At 50.3% G+C, this 16,750-nt stretch overlaps 1 pseudogene; it reads left to right on the top strand.

Annotated features, from left to right (window-relative positions):
- Positions 1-4,268: 4,268 nt before the first annotated feature.
- On the top strand, positions 4,269-14,940 carry LOC149328096 (uncharacterized; annotated as a pseudogene).
- The last annotated feature ends 1,810 nt before the right edge of the window (positions 14,941-16,750 follow it).

The raw sequence follows: 16,750 nt of genomic DNA, 5'->3' as shown, positions 1-16,750 counted from the left end.
GGTGGAGTAGATTTGTAATAAGGGAGTAATTACTCATTGGCATCCACCCGAGCGCAGCCATACGGCTACGGCTACCCCGGACCAGGACGAATTTTTCTTTAACTACGAAGTTTCTGAGAAAGCTGTATAGATTTCCTTTGTAGCCGTATGGCTGCGCTCGGGTGGATGCCAATGAGTAATTACTCCCTTATTACAAAGCATGACCAGCTTCTGATCACTCACGATAAGTGAAACTGTGACAGCATTTAATATTTCTGCAAAGCAGGCAGCGACAATGTATCAGTATTCAAAGTTTATTTCAGAGCTTCATATCTCCTCCATGGAAGGTAATCTGCCCATACTTTTCTGCCATGTGTGTGTGTGCGGGGGGGGGGGGGGGGGGGCTGCAGTGATCCAAATTAAGGGTCACGAATGCATGTTCTTGCCATGACACTCTTTGGATTAGGTTTGTACTGTGATGTTTTCATTGCATGTTCCCAGCTGCATGGTCCACATTTTTAAGTTTAATGCAGAGAAGTGCCATCCTTGCCTTTTTTTGATGGAAAAATTACATATGTACAGGGTCAATCACACTTAGCGTGAACACGGCTCCGCGAAGCGCCGCTTGCAGCGCCCGCAGGAAGTGGCGGTGGATTCTCGGGCAGGCGCAGAGAGCGCGATGGGCAGGGCCACCAGCGCGTCGTCTGCTTCTGCGCGTCGTCTGCTGTCGTGTGGAGTGTCGCCGCGAAGAGCGCTTGCCTGAGGAGCTGACGGGAAATCGTCGACTGTTTCAGACCGATCAAAATGCTCGTTACGCAGCACACACTTCTCTAAAACGGTAGCTCAACATTACTAAAACTCTCTTGGCGTGTAATAAGGCAGTTGCACGGCCCTGACTTCATACTGTAGGAATGCGAAATGGCTGGTGAATGGCAGCCGCATGACGCGCTCCCTTCCTCGCCTATCTCTCAGGAACAGCGAGGAGAAAAAAAAAAGAGTTCGAATTGCTTCTTTGTTTTATTTCGAACGAGAACGATGCATGAAATTATCACATGAGGCATGTTTATCTCCGAGTTCTACTACTGCATTTCAGTGATCGTTACACGCGAATGTAGTCAACCTGAGTTTCCAGACTAGAAGCCACCGAAGACAAGCAAATGGCTGAAAAAATATCTGCAAAATGATCACGCAACGCGGAGTGCCGCATTCTTCAAGTCATTGCGCTGTCTCGGCCGGGAGTCGGCACTGATGGTGAGGTTAGATCACTTCGAAAACCACGGTGGCTGCATGTAGTGCACTTGCACGAAAAAAAAAAATGCTAGGCGTTGCTATTAAGGGTAAATATTCGGTGTGGCAGAAAGAGGCGTCGTGGTTATCGCTCTGATCGAGACCAAGCGCCGCTGGCGGCTAGCCAGCCGAGTCAGCGCAATGAGCTGCAGAATGGCGCACTCGCGGAAAGATTGTGTGATGAGTTTGCAGAAATTTTAGGCAGTCATCGACTTATCACTGGCAGCTTTCAGTCAGAAATTGCAGCCCCTAAATGCAGTAGCAGTTAATCTGTGAACACAGAACCACGTCGTAATGTCTTGTGTTCCAGAAGAGCAAAGAGTACAAATTGTGGAAAAGTGTGTGCTGCGTAACGAGCATTTTGATCGGTCTGAAACAGTCGATGATTTCCCGTCAGCACCTCAGGCAAGCGCTCTTCGCGGCGACACTCCACACGACCGCATACGACGCGCAGAAGCAGACGACGCGCTGGTGGTCCCGCCCATCGCGCTCTGCGCCTGCCCGAGAATCCACCGCCGCTTCCTGCGGGCGCTGCAAGCGGCGCTTCGCGGAGCGCGGTGCCACGCGGAGCCGTGTTCACGCTAAGTGTGATTGACCCTGTACGTGTCATGAATGATATATTGATTGCAACTCAACATGGTAATACTAACTATCGACAATGTCAACTTAGGTAGCCTTGACCGTTTTGAAACCGAGATGTGTTGAGTAACTAGCTTCTTCAAGGTTTTTCTGAGGCTGTTGTAAAGCCATTTGCTTTGTCGATACAATCACTGGCTGCCATCGTCAACTGTTGAGCCTGAAATTATTGTACTTGATGCAGTGCACATGGGGATGTGCTCTGCTGCTAACTTCATTATTGTTAGTCTTGTCAACGTTGTATGACTAATTACGGTTTGGAGGCTTATGCTATCGTTGCTTAGAGCTATGATGGCTTGCCAAGAGATACAATGCGTACATTTTCAACGCTATAGCGTTCATTGTCCGGTGTTTCAGAAAAGACAGGGTCATTGGCCATGAGCAAAAAATCCACAGAAAATCCCTATAGAAGCAACCTAGGTGGGCCATGTAGGTCTCTTGACTTTGTGACTTCATCACAATCTGCCAGCCGTTGCAGTTGGCACTTTCATTTACGGTTGGTAGCGAGGTTGCTCGGGAAGACCAACCTGGGTGGCTATGCCAGGAGTGGTATGACGACTCTCTGGGACCTATGAATGTAATATAGAGAACGACCAATTCCACATATATTGGCATTAATCGAGTAATGCGTTCGTGTCATGCCCTTAACGTGAAGCTTAATTTCCCTCTGCAAATTTTTTGCCGCAGCAATGTTAAACGTTGTCCTCCCGCATTTATGGTTAGTCATGGGAGCGCTGCTGGAAATGAGTGCAGGTGGTGGCACTACTCTCCATTAAAAGGTTTAACCTATTACGACTCATGTTTTTGAGAATGATCAGGGACACAACAGCTATCTAAGGATGTCGTTATGATGCCAGTGATTGTGCACTCACCGATTCTAGGGTCTGTAACATTCAGTTTAGCTGCATTGCCCATTGATTTCATTCACTTACCAATTCCTTGAAAACAAAGATGTTGGGATAGACTAGCACTAGCTAAGTAAAAAAAAAACGGTTTGTTTCTAAACAGAGATATCTGCTGCGTGGTGTTGTCTGTAATTGGACATTAATGCTACATTCAGCATCACACAGCCAAACCGTATGTGGTCAGGTAGAAGGGGAGCGGCATTTCATTTAAGATGTTGTTTTTAGCTCAGCATTGCCTTGGCCACCTTATATCGCAGGTCAGAGTTACCTCCTTTAGGAACTGTCGTGAACGAACATTCCATGCATGCTGTGACGTAAAAAATATCGCTTAGAACGTGGGAATTCCCTCGGTGCTCACATATGCGAGGACCAAAAGACAACAACATAGCAGTGTTGTGAATGCACGCACCTTATGAAAATGAGTACTTGAGGAGGAAGAATTGAGAACCGTGCTGCATAAAGAATTTAAGCAGGATAAATAAAATGCGTCTCCACCTACCTTATACCGTTAGTGAGGGATACAACCTCACGGGAAATGTTCCCGCAAACTCGTGCGACGTGCGTGCAATGAATTCCCGAGGCTGAAGAGAGAGAGCTGTCTCCCCCACACCTGCGACTGTTACGCCATCTGTTGGCGCTGGGGTAGCTACAATGCAGGTGACCCCCCTCGTTAATGTAAATAGGGAGGACGACATCGCGGGGAGTAAACCCAAGGGGACGAAGCGGACCAAGTCCCCACAGTGGAGAGAATACGTTCTATAGTTTACTTTTTGATCTCGGCACTTCCTTGTACGATTGACTGCACAGTATCGAGTGTCAATCGGAATTTGTCGTGGAGATTGCATCTACAAAGATAGCCTTGCTTTGAAATGCATAGTGCCATATGTGCTGTTAAAATAGGCATCTGCTGCAATGTGGCTGATCTGCAATTTAGGTTGCGCTCTCCTGGCTCGGGGCATTTGCTCGAGGTAATGCATCTGAGTTTTACTTTAGCCAGGAACCCGCATCTAAATTCACATCAGCGTTCCCTAGTTGCATCACAACACCAGTCTCCTATGTACGCGAGTCGTCTATCTGCTGCCATGGTTTCATGGCAAGATCCAATGTATTCCTGCATTTTTAAGGCTGCTTCTGAGACACTAAGGGGACACCGTGCCTCTCGGTCACACCAAGTATATTCTCTGCCTTCCCTATGTACAAGTGGCGCCAGTCCTGTCCGGTTGTGTGTGTTGTCTTCGTTTTTTAGCGCCAGTACGCCTTTTGCGTAAACATGACATGTACGACTTCCGGGCGTGTGCGGCGTCGCTGAGATGCTGTCGTGTAGTCGGGAATGACTTCATAGTCGAGGTCACCGATGCGACGGAGAACCCTGTACGGGCCAAAGTAGCGTCGCAGTAACTTTTCACTCAATCCACGGCGGCGAACTGGCGTCCATATCCACACACGATTACCTGGATTGTAATGCGGGTCTCGTCGGCGCTGATTGTAGCGTCGGGCGTCGGTGTGCTGCTGGTCTCTAATGCGAAGCCGCGGAAGTCTGCGAGCTTCCTCAGCGCGATGAAGGTATGCGGCGACGCCGAGGTTGTCTTCGTCGGAAACGTGCGGGAGCATTGCGTCGAGTGCTGTGGGCTTCCTGGCGTATGCCAGCTGGAATGGGGTAAACCTGGTTGTCTCCTGGACGGCAGTATTATAGGCGAAGATCACGTAGGGCAGAAAGGAGTCCCACGTCTTGTGTTCGGCGTCGATGTACATGGAGAGCATGTCTGCGATGATCTTGTCCAGACGCTCTGTGAGTCCGTTGGTTTGCGGATGATAGGCAGTCGTCGTCCGATGGCTTGTCTGGCTGTAGTTTAAAATGACTTGCGTCAGCTCCGCTGTAAACGCCGTTCCTCTGTCTGTGATGAGCACTTCCGGGGCGCCGTGTCGCAGGAGAATTTGTTCGACAAAAAATTTTGCGACTTCTGTTGCGGTACCAATAGGCAACGCTTTTGCTTCGGCGTAGCGGGTCATGTAGTCGGTGGCCACGATGATCCACTTGTTTCCTGATGAAGAGGTTGGAAAGGGGCCGAGGAGGTCTATCTCTATTTGCTGAAAGGGCTTAATTGGCGGTGGTATGGGGTTCAGGAGTCCGGCAGGTCTAGTCGGAGGCGTTTTGCGTCGCTGACACTCGCGGCACGTTTTCACGTAATGGGAAACTCGGTAGCTAGCCGCGGCCAATAGTACTTCTCCTGGATGCGGTGCAACGTGCGACCAATCCCGAGATGCCCTGTAGTCGGCTCATCATGACATGCCTGCATAATTTCTTGCCTAAGCTTCTTGGGCACGACAAGAAGATGTACTGTCCTGTTGGACGCGAAGTTCTTCTGCAGGAGGACATTATTGTGAACGACGAAGGACAACAGTTGGCGCATGAACCCTCGAGGATGCGATGCGGTCTTGCCTTTCAGATAATCAACTAGGCTTTGCAAGTCAGGATCCGAGTGCTGCTGCTGCGCGAAACTGCTGGCGCTTACCGGCCCTAAGAAAGCTTCGTCGTCTTCCTCTTCGGGTGCTGCGTCGACATGGGCTCCTGACAAGCAGTCTGCATCGGAAAGCTTGCGGCTAGATTTGTAGACTACAGTTATGTCGAATTCTTGAAGGCGCAGGCTCCAACGAGCAAGGCGGCCGGAGGGATCTTTCAGATTGGCTACCCAGCACCTCCACCAGATGTCACGTAGTAGTGACGGCAGTCCAGCGGTCAAGAAGACACCAACCAGTCTTGGGAACGAAGCTGTTTATTTGGGCTGACTTGCGCCCGCAAAAGAACTGAACCACTCGGCGGCGGCGTGGAAAGAGAAGTTTATTTTGTTCTGTGTTAACATAAAAACTACAAAACAAAACAGCTGAACTCAATGCTCTGGTCAGTCAAGCACATGCGCAGTGACGCAGCACTGAGCACATCAGTGAGGCAGTAAGAAAGCCGACACTCGACCGCCGCGCAGGACGATAAAGTATGTCGACCATTTGCGCAAAAACTCACCCTCGCTCATTGACAGAGCGTCCACGCATGCTTGTTCAAAGAGGCGCGTGCGGAGGCGCTGCAACATTGAAAACATTGTTCTTTGCGGACGCCCATTTAAGGAGGCCACTCCACGCTGCCGCCACAAAACGAACATGCCGACACGCAAGAGCATATTTTGAAACACTTCGGGTGAACTAGTGCGCGCTTCCAGGCGAGTTTAAAACATGCGTGACACTAATATCCAAAAGGTGCGCGCCACTACACACTCAAACATTGCGTGCTGCAAAGTTTCAAGGAGACCGCACTGCGGGCATCGGGCGGAGGGCGCCACGCCCCACGCCGCAAGACGATCTCTTGTGGGCAGGACCCGCCAGCCTCGCAGCCAGCCGAAGTCCCTGACATCTGCAGGAAGCGCAGCTGAGGTCAGTTGGCGCCAGCGTGCCCGTCTCGTTTTCTGGAGTTGTTCGCGGGTCAGCTCAGCGACCGTTAGTGCTTCACACATCCTGGAGGGCGGGTTTTCATCAACATCCAGATCGGGAACGCTGGCAGTCAACGACGCTAGTGTGCGACGCACGTTAACGAAAAATGCCGGCGGCTGCTCGGCTGTTGGGCCAACCACGTGTTGTGTAAAAAACCCGTTACGCGCTGTACCCAGAAAATATGCGATGAGTGTTCTCCCGGGATAGTCTGGGTTGCGCACAAGATTGCGTACTCCTCGCAAGGCGAGCACATTACACATGCTGCGGATGCAAGGTATACTAAACCCACCCTTGTAGAATGGAAGGCGCATGAATATTCGTGACACAAGTTCGGTTTTGCCCGCCCAAACGAAAGAGCCACTGGCCGAGGTTAGCCTGCGAGCAAACGTGCGCGGGGGGTTTGCGACGCGGGTGACAAAAAAACATGCGGCTAGGATTGTGAACTTAACTACACAGCTGCGCTCTGCCATTGAAAGGCGGAAAGTTGACGTCACCGAGAGGCGTTTCTCAGCATTCGTGCGGAGGTTAGTCCAGGTTTCGCGGGCTACTTCTCCGCTGGCGAGGAATACTACTCCCAGGCCTTTCACTCACTGCACCCCCTCCACCTCGCCCGTAAGGTTCGGTGTGAAGGTGCCAAACCTTAGCGCCTTGCTTTTTCCCCTGTTCATTAGGGCCCCCGATATCTCGCTGTACTCGAGAAACAGCCGCGAAAAAGCGGCGTAGCTATCCTCGTCCTTGAGGAAAAGCGACACGTCGTCTGCGTAGGCCGAAACTTTGATTTGGCCCTGGCCAGGCAGAGGGAAGCCGCGTATGGATGGGCTGTCGTTAATGCGCCGGATGAGTGGATCGAGGCATAACACAAAGAATGTTGGGGAGAGAGGGCATCCTTGCCTTATGCCCCTGGTGACTGAGAAGGGAGCGCTCTGGTGGCCTTTTACGGAGAGACGAGCATTCAGGTCTGCGTAAAGTAAGCGCAGCCTGCTGACAATTTGCGGCGGGAATCTGAAGGCTTCGAGGACTCCGAACAGATACGAGTGTTCCACCCGATCGAATGCTTTCGCCTGATCAAGCGAAACAAAACACCCGCTGAAGCCCGTCCTGCTGGCAAATGTGAACAGGTCTCTTGTGAGTGCCAATGCATCAAACACAGAGCGGTCAGGCACGCTGCTGGTTTGAGCCAGGTGGATTAGGTGAGGCAGGATCGTCCGCATTCTTGTGTTCAGGAAAGGTGCGACTATTTTGTAGTCTGCGTTTAAGAGGCTTATGGGCCGCCATGTTTGCGGGTCGGAGGGGTCACCGCCCGCTTTAGGCATGAGTATGATGCGACATTCGCGGAAAGAGTTTGGACGTAACCCATCCGCGAGGAAGCCGTTGACCATCTCCAGCAGCGCTCCTTGGATCTGGTAAAAAAACGTTCTAAAAAAAACTTGTTGGAATGGCGTCTGGACCGGGGGCAGAGGCTGCATTCATACTCTGCAGGATGGCGTGCAGCTCTTGGCTTGTGGCTGGTGCGCAAAGGTTTTCATGCAGCTTTTCAGCTACTCGTGGCAAGCTTCCAAAAAACCTCTATAGAAGCCCGTCATAACGATCTTGAAGATGTAGCCAACCGTCCGTAGAGAACAGGTTCGAGAAGTGACTTGCGAACCTCGTGCAGATACCGGACGTGGTTCCGCTTTAGGTGCCGTCTGGGAGTGTCACGAAAGGCACAGTAGCGGGAGCGAATTCCTCTGCCGTGCCTGCGCGTACGTGTCGTAGCACAGCCGGGTCTGATACAGGCCGCCCGAGCTGGTGTGCGCGACTAGCTGCCCGTGATGACTGGCAGAGCAACACGTGGTGACTTGCTTTAAGTAGGCTCAGGTAATCGCTCATGACAAAGGTTAAGGGTGCTCCCCTTTGCACTATACGGATGCGCTTGAGGGTGTCATTCAGTGCATGAGTTACCCGACGTCTGCGGTCTTGACCGGCCGCCACCAGAGTTGCCTGCCAACGAGTCTTGAGTGTGTCCCATGAATCAGTCGCAACGAAGCTCTTGCACGATGCGGCCAACGCCGTAAGCAGAGACGCTACGCTTTTCGGGTCTGCCAGTAGGCTCGTGTCCATGCGCCACGTAACAGTACGTGGGGTGTCCTCACCAAAGTCGAGCCTGACTGACAAGGGGTGGTGATCGGAAATCACTGGCGTGCCTGCAGGGAACGCGAGAACCTCGCAGCAGACGACAAAAGAAGCTAGCTCAGGTGGAAAATAGAATTTGTCTATCCGACTGGCTGACTGCGCTCTCTCCCACGTCGATCCAAAGGCATCCCCGTGAAGCTGCACCCACGCGTCAGACAAAAAGGAACTGAGTCACGAGATCGCGGAGCGCGGGGGCACCGGAATAACGGTGACTGTGACCCTGTCCGCGGACGTCACGGTCGATGTTAAGAACACAATTGAAGTCACCGACGATGAAAGTGGGGTAAGGATCAAGGAGGAATAAGTCGAGGCGCTCAAAAAAATCGGAACTACTAGTCTGCCGCGCTGGCGCGTATACAACCAACGCACGTACCCGCCGCTGGTTTAGAGTGAAGTCGACCGCAAGAGTGCGGCCGTCCAGCCCGAAAGTGCAATGACCACCCGCGAGCAGGCAGGGGTTTACAAACACGACACCAACACCGCACATATGAGAATCAGTCAACGAAAAATAAGCAAAAACAGAAAACCAGGTGGTGAAATTCAGCACATCAAGTGAAGTACGGAAGTTGCATTCCTGTAAAAACAGGATGTCGACGCCCCCAGCCCTGGCAAAGTGCATCACCTCTCTCTGTCTGTCTACGGATTGAAATCCCCGAACATTCAGGGAGAGGAGATCCACAACCGCCATGACTGCCAAGAGCACCGACGGCAAAGGATACAACCTAAAGAGCGCTGCCATGGGCGGCGCTTAACGCGCGCGGCACTTTTTTGCTACAACGTTCGTTAACAGTCCCTTCGGATTCCGATGATTGAGGGTGGGCACGTTTGTAGTCGGGTCTTGAAAAGTCCATATTTTCGGGGTCGTCGGCGCTTGTGGCCTCGCTCACTGGTTGCTGCGTGGTCTTGCCGACGCTCGCAGCTGAAGCCGATGCCGAGGCCAGGGTCGCCGATGGGAGGGTGTGGCTGGCTGGTGACGGGAAGCGCGCGGTGTCCGCACCTCGAGGAGTCGTCGGCCCTGACACCTGGCCGCACGTCAAGTCGCCTGTCAGGCGAAGCGGCGTGCCTTTTCCGGTACCTCCAGGTCGCCCGACGCCACGCTCGACTCGTCGCTGCTGCTCACGGTGTCGTAGGTGTCTGTGCCGGGAAGCGGCGCCAAGGGCTCGGCGAAAATTGCACCGAACGGCTCCACCTCGTTTGAAGGTGACCCCTCGTGGTGCTGCTCCTTCCCGGGCACCTCCGTCGCGGGGGCGGATTCGGGCTCCCTCGAGCGGCTGGTCGTTGGGTGCTCGTCGGCAACCGACGTCCGGACGGCTGGTGTGCTCCGTGTTTCTGCGGCCACGTTGTCCTTGGTCGGTACCTTCCTCGAGGCGGCGGCCGCCGCATAGGACCGTGGTCGCAGGCAGTCCGCTGTGGCGCGGCTTCCGCCGCAGCGCCTGCAAGCCGCTCCGCATCCGGCCGTGTCGTGGCCGAACACCTCGCAGCGAGCGCACCGCGGCGTTGACACGCCGCGCCGATGTGACCGTCGTGGCCGCAGCAGGAACACACCTTCCGGACACCTCGATAGTCAAACATGACGCGGTGGCCCTGGACGGTCAACAAGTTCGGCACCGCCTGCTTCATCTCGATCCGGACCACGCGCGTCCTGTTGCCGACGAGACGACGGCCCTTGAGGACGGGGTAGGTGATGTCCAGCACCTTGCCGTAAGAGGTCAGTGCTGCCGCCAGCGCCGCATCTCCCACGTTTTGCGGCACACGAAAAGCCGTCACGTGGACCACGGCGGGACCCACGCAGGCTACTGGAACGGAAGTGCCGTTCACGTTGAAGGCGCCTTCCACTGGCATCTTCTCCGCCGCAGCAGCCGAGGCCAAGGCGACGCAGAACTTCATGCCTCCAAGGTGTTGGAGGCTCTCTAGCCCTTGCGGGCCGACAACCGACTCGATGCCGTCGACGATGTCGTCAGCCGTCGCGTCGGAAGTAACTTGAAATTGGAAACAGTGCGCCTATGGGGGCGGCGCACGGAACACCGGAGGAGCAGCAGGTCCCGGGCCTCCCATGACGTCACGGGCGCCCGAATGGGCTGCTGCTTGAAGGTCACGATGTTGCCCGAGCACCGGCAAAGGCACGGCGCCTGGGCTGGGAGGCTGGTTGCGGAACCTCGGGGTCGCAGTGGATCCGAGGCCCGCCTGCACTTGACGAAACTTCTCAACAAGCCAACGCCGAAAAAAACTTCGCTGGGTATGGACGAGCTCGGGCGTAGTGTGGAAAGAGAAGTTTATTTTGTTCTGTGTTAACATAAAAAATACAAAACAAAACAGCTGAACTCAATGCTCTGATCAGTCAAGCACATGCGCAGTGACGCAGCAATGAGCACGTAGCGACAAGCGTGCTCGGCGGTCGTCGAACTACGAATGCCCGCTGCTCGCGGCATCGCTCAATTTAAAGCCGGCAAGGAAACTTCGAGTTAACAGGTCGAGATCATCTAGACTAATCTGGAAACACGTAGATGCAGCTCTTCATGGCTGGGATCAATCGAGATAAGTCCGGTCGCTTCCTGCGTCACGAACAAAAATGATAACACCCCTTTCCTGCTGCCTTGCCCGAACGAACGGGCACTACAATAATACGCGGCAGTATATACATACCCAACAATTCTGGACAAAAGAATTTGTGACCACGAAACCGTTTATGAACGGTACTTTTCATATAATGTAAAATTTCACTACAAAAATCAATATATCCGCAAGAAGAATCAACAGAAGAACATCAGAAGAATGAACCATTACCTTCAATATAGTGTCTAACAATTTTCCAATTTTTAAAACCTTTTCAGAAAATGTTGGACGCGGTGTCATGTAATTTTCGCCTTAGAGTAAAAACATACTGCAGCAGTGTGCCAGCACTCAACTCTCGCCACATTGTGAAGGCACATCCCTTTGTTGGTAAGGGCATAATTTTGTGGCTAGAGAGGCATCGGAGTTTGTAAACAGCACACTGGAGTAATTTCCAGCCCGTTTCGCCTCTTATTTCGTCGCCCGAAATCCCTCTACGTGCTGGAATCGTTTGTAGTATCGTTTGCAGTCACACAGTTTCTCATAATCTTAAGAAGATAGCAAGAAGATACGACGTAAACGTGCTCTTCTCCGCCCCAAGCAAGCTATCAAAAGTTTGTCCTGTGATGGTTAATAAGAAAAAGCCGATTTGTACTATCAACCACAAACTAGGATTCACCCGTTGCACCACTAAGGTAGTGTACAGCGTTCCGCACACTTGAAACAGAGTGTACATAGGTGAGACTGGACGTTGTTTTAATGAGAGAGCTAGGTAGCATTACAATCTGGTGAAAGAAGGAAAGAGCGGTCATCTTGCTATCCACTGCCGGGACCGTAAGTGAAAACCCATTTTTCGGAAAACTAGGTTTCTTGGGCATGGAAAGGATCGGATGAAAAGAGATTATTGAGGCATATCACATCAGAAAAGCAGGTGGTCAGTGTATTAGCACCGCTTCCTTGTCTCGTCTTGATAATGAACTGGCGGTTTTGCACCATTGCGGTTGATTGCCACGAGACGATAGTAGCGCTGTACTTAAGCTTTGGTTTCCGCAATAAAATTCAGTTGGAAGTGCAGCACATCTCCTGTCGTACCTGTGTCAATTTTGTCCCCGTTTTTTCGTGCTGCTACGTTTTCAAGATGGATCAATACCAACTGGCCCAAACTTCGGTGCTTTTGCATAGTATACAAGAGCCTGCGACGGTGTACAAGTGACGTACGTATCGCACATTCGAGGAGACTGGCTGGCTATCAATTACTCCTTAATATGCTCAACATATTAAGGCGAAAGCCTTTAATGGCTCATACAGTCGCCCGTTAACAAAGCGGGTCACACGCGTTTAACTAGGGAACTAAAAACGATAGAAGAAATTCAATTGCTGCTTCAAATGGAGTATGAAAAAATGAACCTACAAGACAACTTTGATGAGTGTAGATTAATAAGTTAATTAATTATAGGCAAAACTGTTGCAATTGCGTCGAAATAGCGCCGACGTTGATACAGCCACGGGAACGGTGTGATGTCACATCCTCCGCAAGTCGTCACGGCATAGTGAAAATTGTCACAGAATGATCAGAAAAACGGCGGATTTGTGTGAAATTAGATGGTGAAAATGTATAATTAAGCGTAATTAACACTTGAGATACCCGAAAGATGCATAATTTAGGTATCGATATAGCTGCGGGAACGGTGTGACGTCACATCCACCGGAAGTCGTCACAGCATAGTGTCCTCGGCTTTCGCCTGTCAGCACTTTAGTTGCAAAAGTGTACTCGCAATTTTTTTTATAAATCAGCTTTAAAGCCCCACTTCGGTCAGCAGTTCCACACAGGGCCTAAAGGCGAGTTTATTCTATGCTGTGTATTTCTGGCGATGTAAAGTAAGCCTTTCGCTCGCATAACTTGTCCTCATGAGGGCACATTGAAACCACAGGAGGAAGCTTCCTTAGAATAGCCGTCAGGGAATGTTTGGGTCTTTTGTGAGTACTTTGCAGCACTGGGTGTCAGAGTTCTATGGACTATCGCTTTCAGTTAAATGCGGTTTAAGGTACTCACAAAAGGTGTAAATTGTTCTTTTTTGAAAACTTCCTCGCACGGTACGAAGCTGATGTAGGACCGCAACAAGACGCTAAAGACGAATGTATAACGTGTTGCATTTGAATGAGCTAGAGTGTCCAAGGAGGAAAATACGGTGGCTGTAGTGTCGGACACTGAGCAACAACAGGGAGATGTAGGCATCGCACGACTTCAGGAAAGCCATAGTTGCGGTTGGTCACGTCACTCCGATGAAGGAAGTGCTTATCGGCTTGTCTGTACTTATCGAAGGTGAGCACACACCTTGTCTTCTGGGAAGTGATAAGGACTCGCAGTAGAGGCTTGACTTTCACTACGCTTCCGGAGAAAGCGCTTACTCTTTGAGGAGAAAACAACCACGAAGGAAAGTTTCCAGAGGAGCGGAGCATGTGGCTAGCTGCCTCGAGCTAGTCTTGAAGGATTGCTTCCACTCGATATGGTACTTCACAAGTGGAACGTCGATACAATAACCTCGACGCTTTCAGTGTGCACGTTTTGTTACGTGCACATGTTGGTGGTATAGCGGTAGTTGAGAGAGCTAACGGTACTCATTCGTCACTACAATAGTCGCAATACCGTGGCTTTCCCGCTACTCAAATCACAACGCATACGCTGGCAAATGTGCTACGGTGCGCATCAAGATCGGTGAAAGGTATTTAGACGTGTGTAGCAAAAAATCACCAATATCTTTTCTTTGCAGGTGCGGTGCTGGAACCATCCAAATGGCTGTGACGTTGTCACGGATGCTTCGAGCACGACGAAGCACGTCCACACAAGCTGCGCTTACCATGTAGCACGCTGTCGAAGCTGCGGAGTGAGAGTCCTTCATAGGGAGATCATTGCACATGGAGAGTCAAACTGTGGTGCATTTGCTCTACCGACACCATCAGGTGTGTCCCCTGAGGAATGCATGAAGTTGGATATCGAAGCTGTTAAGGGCGATCTTTTTATTGTCAAGGAAGCCTTGGCCAATATTACCGCTCAAACAGCAGCTTTCAGAGAAACAGTGACACACCTCTCTTGACTGCATGGGGGCAGAAAACTGCCTGTGTCCTCAGTATGCGCACAGTCCAAGACGGTAGAGAATATGAGTGAAAGAATACAGACGTTGACATCATTCATTCAGAAGAGACATGAAACGCAAAAAGTTGATTTGCAGACACTGAAAACGAACTGGGAGGATAGCTTGCGAAATGCCGCACTTGCCATTCGAGCACATTTGATCGAGATAAGAGCGGATGATGAGCGCAGAGCCCTTTTTATGGGTACCGTCGACAAAAGGTTTGCGAACTTACGTATTGCATTGCATAACATTAGAATAGAGATGCAGGCTACCAAGACAAGGTCTAGTCAACAAAAAAAGCAAGAAGACGTTGAGGAGACACAGGTGACAAAGGTATTTCTTTCTACACGAGAAGACCCGAAGATGCGAAAACTTCTGAAATGAAGCACGAGATTGGTAAGCAGAAGTCTTCGAATAAGGGCAAGCAGATTTCAGCACAGTGTGTTGCCGAGGTTAAGAGTGTGAGTAGCGGAACGCAAGAACACATTAAAAAAGAAGAATCTCAACCTTCAAGCCTTCCAAAATGTGCGCCAATAGGTTATTGCGCGTACACGTGGTGTGTGAAAAAGTACTCGACACTGAAGTCCGCCGCAATCGCTCGTCGATAGGCTCTGTACAAGGCAGAGTATTTAAGTATCGCAGGCCACTCCTTCGCTCCCGGAGCATTCATAAAAAAGAGGCTACTTAGTGAGTCTACACTTGTTCATTGAGTTGCAAGGTAGCTGGACTTCAAACCATTCCTCATGGCCATCCCAACAAGGAATCAGGCTTCGCATAATTCACCTAAAAAGAGATGAAGATTGCATGATTGTGGCAACAGGTGGACATGAGGGCGAAACTATGCTTCCATTGACGTCAAAAATTTGTAGCGACGCGTGCAGTTACGTCTCCTATGCATCTTTTACGCGGAGAGACGTTGAGGTCGCGGGTTCGTTCAGCGCGACCAGCTGAAGCTGGTTCTAGAGGTCATTTAGCAACGTGTGAATCAAGTTTCCAAAAATGTTCTTTCCTCTAGGATGTTTTTCTGCTGCAGATTAAAGTAGTATTCAAACTTGTCGCACCTCTATCGCGCCGTACGTCCTCTTCTAAGCGGAGAAGACTACCTTCGAAAAGTACTTCTTTTAGCACAAGACTTCTTATCGTTGATTGTGTCCTCTCTGCTCACTGTCTTTTCAAGCATGCCAAAAGAATGTTATAAAGAGGACCAGAATAAAGCACACAAGACACCAAGCCAAAAACTCATTGTCTTATTTCTCCAGCTGCGAAGACATAAAGAAGGAAAGAGAATGAAAACACGACAAGATAAAACAACATAGACGCCAAGAGAAGAAAATCATTGCTGGCCGTTTCGCGCAGCCAATGAAACAATAAAATAGGCTATTTCTTTTGCAAGATGGATGAAAGATGGTGCGCTCTGTTACACTATTGCTAAATCCGAATTCTTAATCCCAAAGAACTGTCTCGAAGAAAAAAAGTGCGCGCTGTGGAGTGCTACAGGCCCATCACGTTGGCAAATGTGGACTGCAAACTTTACACTTAAGTTTCATTAAATCTTCCACAAAGCAGAATGTCAGTTCTCATTCGCCCCGCTAAAAGTGCGGTCTCATGGGCCGTTTCATTAAAAGTAATGCACACGTTACTGGAAAATTTGTTATCATTGCTTCTCACCTCATGAACAGCTTGCTTTCCTCCAAATCATCCTTTGGAAGCCATTTATCGTGTCCGCCATTCATTCATTGTTGCTGATTTGAAGTGGTCTAATTTTGAAAATCAGGCTACTAAAAAAATGCAACTCAACTGCAAATGTTTCATTCACTCAGCTTATTAACCGCCATCCCTCCGAGCTCATTTCTAAGCGGTCGTCCGCGAAGCAAGACTTTCCTTTTTCATCCTTACTATTCGGAATTATCTATAGCCGCTTCGTTTGAGTGATCTCTAAAAGTAATATCCAGGTTATTACCGTCTTGGGCATGCAAGTCAACAGTGCTTGTCTATGCTGATGAACGCATTTTCTGCACTGATGAGTACAACTTTATCACCCCAACAGCCAAGATAGAGGAGTCTGGTTTGGATGGTTTAGGTTTATGGGGTTTAACGTCCAAAAACAACTCAGGCTATGACGAACGCCGTAGCGTAGGGCTCTGGATACTTTTAACCACTTGGGGTTCTTTAAAGTGCACTGACATCGCGCAGTAAACAGAGGAGTTTGGCTCCGCATCCAACGCTCAGATGAATTCCTGTGGAGATTGGGTAAAAAAGATAAAACATGAAAATATAGTGTAAATATTTGTAACTGGAGGCATCTTTCTAAGACAACTGCCAATTTCCAACGGCTAAAAAGCAAAGGAAAATATTCTCTTGATTACAATCAATTTGCTTCGGTCGTCTTGCTACCATAACCTACCTTCAAAACACCAGCTACACCAGAGACAGAGAAGCTGCTAGAACGCTGAATAACGCGGTAGTCGTCAAGGGGCATCACCGTGCGTTCTGTTTGGAGGAATGGCAGACTTGCGACCACTACGCCCGCGCAGCCTCCTCTCTGTAGGAAAGCAGCAGCTGTCATCGAGTAAAGTAGTGATCATTGTTGAGTCTTCTGACAACGAT

This window comes from Amblyomma mixtum, chromosome 9 (genome assembly GCF_055824585.1).
Source record: "Amblyomma mixtum isolate Tamu chromosome 9, ASM5582458v1, whole genome shotgun sequence".
Taxonomy (NCBI): Eukaryota; Metazoa; Arthropoda; class Arachnida; order Ixodida; family Ixodidae; genus Amblyomma; species Amblyomma mixtum.
The sequence above is the reverse complement of the archived record's forward strand: the minus strand, read 5'-3'. Positions and strand labels throughout refer to the sequence as shown.